This window comes from Oncorhynchus gorbuscha, linkage group LG02 (genome assembly GCF_021184085.1).
Source record: "Oncorhynchus gorbuscha isolate QuinsamMale2020 ecotype Even-year linkage group LG02, OgorEven_v1.0, whole genome shotgun sequence".
Classification (NCBI taxonomy): Eukaryota; Metazoa; Chordata; class Actinopteri; order Salmoniformes; family Salmonidae; genus Oncorhynchus; species Oncorhynchus gorbuscha.
Window position 1 is genome coordinate 41223268 of NC_060174.1, and position 6228 is coordinate 41229495.

The following is a 6228-nucleotide window of genomic DNA, read 5'->3' on the forward strand; positions in this document are numbered from 1 at the left end:
CTCCGCCAATTAATCTCCACATAAAGCGGTCAACCAAATCATTTCTAGTCATCTTCCAGGCTTTTTCTTCTCTTGACTTTATATTGCGATGGGCAACTTTCATAAATTAGGTGCATTACCGCCACTGACCTCGTTCGTCTTTGTCACCCACGTGGGTGGGTACCTGCTTCTATAAACCAATGAGGAGATGGGAGAGTCAGGACTTGCAGCGTGATATGCGACACAAATAGAACTGACTTCTATTTTAGCCCTTGGCAACGCAGGTGATAATTGAATAATATAGATTTCTAAATGTATTTTGCAACGCGAGGCAAGCGGTGTGGTCAGCCTGTTAGCTTCCAAGTACATATGGAAATGAAAAAGGTTTATGTATTAATGGCTTTTGAGGGTTACTGTCAATGATTTATTACTTTTAATATTTTTTTACATCCATGACAGGCGCACAGGTATGTCAGTGAGCATAATTAGCTTACTTCCTTTCCTCTCCACCATATTAGAATAACTTCACAAACAATTTTAGGCCTCACAGGTTGCAAGTTACTCCTCTCATCCAGCATTAGGACTACACTGATCTAGGTGAGAAACCAGGGGAGGACCATCCTCAGTGAGTTTCATAAAAATTGTGAAACATTAAAAGTTATCCTTTTTAGATACAACTACTAAATATAGTCACAGGTCACCAAATAGTTGATGAAAACATTGTTTTTCAAGGAAGATCTACAGTAGCCTCAGCAGCACTGTAGGGCAGCACCATGGTGTAGCTGTAGGACAGCTAGCTTCTATCCTCCTGGGTACATTGACTTCAATACAAAACCTAGGAGGCTCATGGTTCTCACCCACTTCCATAGATTACACAGTAATTGTGACAATTTCCAGAGGACATCCTCTTACCTATCAGAGCTCTTGCAGCATGAACTGACATGTTGTCCACCCAATCAATGGATCAGAGAATGAATCTAGCACTGAAAGCATAAGGTACAGCTAGCTAGCGCTGTAGTGCATAAATCTGGTGAGTAGTTGACTCAAAGAGAAAGACAATAGTTGAACATTTTTGAACAAATTAATTTCTTCCAAAATTGAGAAGCGAGAGAGCTAGCTATTTTAGGTTGTATATATTTTTTACTTAGCTAGTGAATGCAGCTAGCAAGTTTAGCCTACTCAAACACCCAGCTCAAACAGAGAGGGATGCGATGTTAGCTAGCTTGCTATGGCAATCCAACACTGGAACTTCAAGGTAAGCTTTTGGTTTTAGTAATTTATTGCCACCAGGGCATGCCGGTGTAACTTCTAAACTGATTTCTGACTACTGAATGATAGTTTACTAATGTGTTAGTCCTGGTATGTTGACTATGACGTGACAACCATGTAGGCTGTGTGTAGTGGTTAGCAGTCTTGATATGAAGGTTTGGCTTGGAATGTTTTTTTTGCCTGGTCACAGACAGCTGATGTGTTGTGCACTGAAGCCCACAGGCGAAGGGGAAAAGTGAGAGGAGAGCACGTAGATAGTTGCGAGAAGGAATGATATATACAACGAGCAACGTGATCATGCTGGCTTCTATGAAAGTGAACTGTGTTTCGGTGTGATCAGGGGTGTATTCATTCCTTCAATTCTGATTTTAAAAAATGTTTCTTAAATACAAGCAAACAAAACGGGGATAAACATACGTGAATTTGTCCAATAGAAACTTATGTTTCCAACTGTTGGGACTAATGATTACACCCTAGATCAGCTAGATGCAGGCAAGTGTGTGCAAGGCGGTATTGAACGTGTCACTGTGCCTTACCTTGATTGCTTAAAATTATCTCGACCAGTGCACATGCGTTGTAAACTTTAAGTCATAAGCTTTGTTTTAGCAATGAAATGATGGGTACAGGGAAAATTTGAGCATCATTTAGTAGCCTAAACCTATCGATGTTATTACATTGGGTGCTGGGTGAATGAAATATGAATGACAGTCATCCAATATGCTGTAATATAAACAAGGCCTTGCTCCTAAAAAAATGATCATCCTCCCTCATCTTAAACGGCACTGACCACCACTCTGAGCAAAATAGTTAACAGTGGCCTGCGTGGGCCTTTTGGAAGTTCATGCAGCCCCTGTCAATGAAATATTTACTCCAATCATTGCACTCTTACACATTTTCCCCATTGTGACTTTTATTACAGAACATTGATACGCTTCCTGCTCAGTGTGGCTTCTCATGTGCACAGTCAGATCCCTATTGCTAATGAATCATTTACTACAAACATCATATCTGCAATGTGAGTTTTGATGTGATGTTTCATACTTAAAGTGGCCCAAAAACATTTCCCACATACCACAAATAGGTTATTTCTCCTTCGTATGAGTTTGCATGTTTCATTAATGAACCCATGTAGTGGAAAGATTTTCCATACACTACTTTCTACACACTTCTATGGCAAAGTGCATTGTCATTTTGCCTGGGTGATTTCAGATTGGGCAACACTGGATTTCTTACCCTTAGTGTCCTCGTGGTCCTTCTGTAGCTCAGTTGGTAGAGCATGGCGCTTGTAACGCCAGGGTAGTGGGTTCGATTCCCGGGACCACCCATACGTAGAATGTATGCACACATGACTGTAAGTCGCTTTGGATAAAAGCGTCCGCTAAATGGCATATATTATTTATACGGGAGCTTTGTCTTTACTGTCCATGTTTTCTTTGATTTTACTGGCTTAACCTGAGGTCCTCCAATTCCCATCCTATCCATGTTTTTACTCTTGAGCTGCTGAACAGTATGAATTCCCTGCAGAGATGGGCTGAGAATCACTAGTTGGTTCTGATACTCTGTAGTAATCTCCACCAGTTTCTGTTTGTGCAGTTGAGGTGATGGGTAGAGACTCTTCTTTTCCATCATTTTGGGCATGATAAAGATTTGAGTGCAGAGTTGGATCCTCACAGTCATATTCCATAAAAGCAGGAAAGAACATGGGAGTCTTTGGTATCATCTTCCAGTTCTTGAGGCTGCTCTTCACACTGACTGGTTCTGAGTTCTTCCTTTATCTGTGTAGGCTCTGGGTCTTCCTGTCCCAGGCTGGGGCTCCACTACTGCACACAGTGCTGCTGCTCAGGGGGAACCTCTCCAGAGACTGACTGTTGACAGAGGATGTCTGGAGGCAAGTAGAAAGGAAGGACCTGAGATGTAGAAACCCCGTAAGCCTACAATAGGAAATTCAGACAAACGACATAGCTATGTACGTGTAAAAGCTGTGTTATATTTCTATAAACTTCCATACAATAAAGGTTAAATAGACTAGCATTATCACAAACCTGCTCGGGGGGTTCTACTAAACTATATGGAATTGTTTTAAGGTCATACAAAGGATAATTTAGCTTTTTGATTTGGAATTTTATGACCACTTGCAGTAACAACAAAAATATATTTTAAAAATATATATATATATTTTTTGTTGGCCTTGCTGCTATTAGCCCATACAAACGGATACAAATATCTGAGAGATAAGAAAGATCAGGAATAGTTTTGATTTTTTTACATGTATTTAACCCCCTTTTTTGTGCATTTGACAGACTCCATCTACACAGCATTCAGACCCCTTGACTTCTTCCAAATTGTTACGTTACAGCCTTGTTCTAAAATGGATTCATAAAAAAATCCTCAGCAATCTACACACAATAACGATAACAGGTTTTATACCTTTTTGCAAATGTATTAAATAAAAAACATAACTTATTTACATAAGTATTCAGACCCTTGCTATGAGACTCAAAATTGAGCTCAGGTGCATCCTGTTTCCATTGATCATCGTTAAGATATTTCTACAACTTGATTGGAGTCCACCTGTGGTAAATTCAATTGATTGGACATGATTTGGAAAGGCGCACACCTGCTATGTAAGGTTCCACAGTTGGCAGTGCATGTCAGAGAAAAAAACAAAGCCGTGAGGTCGAAGGAATTGTCTGTAGAGCTCTGAGACAGGATTGTGTCGAGGCACAGATCTGGGGAAGGGTACCAAAACATTTCTACAGCATTGAAGGTCACCAAGAACACAGTGGCCTCCAACATTCTTAAGTGGAAGAAGTTTGGAACCACCAAGACTCTTCCTAGAGCTGGCCGACTGGCCAAACTGAGCAATCGGGGGAGAACGACCTTGGTCAGGGAGGTGACCAAGAACCCGATGGTCACTCTGACAGAGCTCCAGAGTTCCTCCTTGGAGATGGGAGAACCTTCCAGAAGGACAACAATCTGTGCAGCACTCCACCAGTCAGGCCTTAATGGTAGAGTGGCCAGACGGAAGCCACTCTTCAGTAAAACGCACATGACAGCCCGCTTGGAGTTTGCCAAAAGGCAGCTAAAGGACTCTCAGACCATGAGAAACAAGATTCTCAGGTCCGATGAAACTAAGATTGAACTCTTTGGCCTGAATGCCAAGCGTCACGTCTGGAGGAAACCTGCCACCATCCCTACGGTGAAGCATCATACTGTGGAAATGGCAGCATCATGCTGTAGAAATGGCAGCATCAAGCGATGCTCCCCATCTAACTTGACAGAGCTTGAGAGGATTTGCAGAGAAGAATCGGAGAAATTCCTCAAATACACGTGTGCCAAGATTGTAGCGTCATACCCAAGACGACTCGAGGCTATAATCGCTGCCAAAGGTGCTTCAACAAAGTACTGAGTAAAGGGTCTGAATACTTATGTAAATGTAATATCAGTTTTATGTTTATAAATTTGCAAACATTTCTAAAAACCTGTTTTTGCTTTGTCATTATGGGGTATTGTGTGTAGATTGATGAGGGGGGGGCGACGACTATTTAATCCATTTTAGAATGTGTGTGCTGTCAGATTTCAATTCCTTACAAAAACATTTACAATAAATGTTACACCTAAAACTTCGCTGTAAGGTGCATTTGCAGGTGATCTTTCATACTTTCCGAGGACTCAATGCATTTTTCACACACACCACAAGGATGTTCTATATCCATTGTATGAATTTTCACATGATTCACTAAAGAACACATGTAACGAAAAGACATGCCACACACCTTACAATGACAAGAAGCATTATGACGTTGACTGGGTGATTTCAGATTGGATGACTGTAGAATTCCTACCCTTATTATTGACACAGGAGCTTTGTCTTTTTACTGTCCATGTTATATTTGATTTGCTGGGCTTAAAACCTGACTGAGGGACTTAACTTTCCACCCCATTGACTGCAGAACAGTCTGGATTACTGCAGCTAGAGAATGACAGTCACTGGTTCGTTCTGATACTATGTAGTCCTGTTCATAAGGTTCTGTATGGATCTATTTAGTTGAGGTGCTGGGGAGAGATACCCTTTCTTCATTAACTTAATGTTGACCACGATAAAGATATGAGTGCAGAATTAGGTTCTCATCACAGTCACTTTTCACACAGGCAGGAGTGAATATGGAGTATTTGGTATCATCTTCCAGCTTTGGAAGCTGCTCTTCCCACTGACTGGTCCTGAGCTCCCCACGTTCCTCTGTAATATGTGTAGGCTCTTGGTCCTCCTGTCCCAGACCAGGGCTCCACTCTTGCACACAGTGCTGCTGATCAGGGGGAACCTCCTGATCACCATGGAGAATGAGCTGCTGGAGGTCTGGATAAAATGACAATGTAAACGTCATGAGTCGCCTAGGGTAGACTGCAATCACAAAACACAACACACAGCATTAACATTGAAAACACAAAAGCTGATATGAGTTGCCCAATAAATACTGTACATTTTGTAGAGTAGTCGAACTAGACAAACTAACGAACCTGCTATGTGTAGCCTGATCTCAGGTTTAATAACAGCGACTTCAAGCAGCCTTTGCAGACAGTCGTTTTCCTCCTTTGAAGGGGAAAGTTCTTCCTGGTACTCAGTTTGCGTTTTATTCAACTGCCCAGAATATCTCATCAACAGCAACTGTTAATCGCTCGTTGAGAAAAACCCGTAACAACTGTATTGAATATTTTTTGTGATAACGTGTGCTCTACCCATGCCCGTGCTGAAAACAAAAGGTGAACACTGCACGCTATCCTGATCTTGCTGTAGCAAGCTAAGCTACAAACAAGACAACCGGGGTGCGTTCAGTTCATTTCAACGTGTGCTACGTTGCGTTACGGTTTGGGGTGCGTTTGCTCCCGTTTGGTGGGTGTGATCACTTGAAATCGCAAAACTCGTGCAGCACACAACCCACCATACAATCTCTCTCTGGCCCCTATAAACACATCGGTATC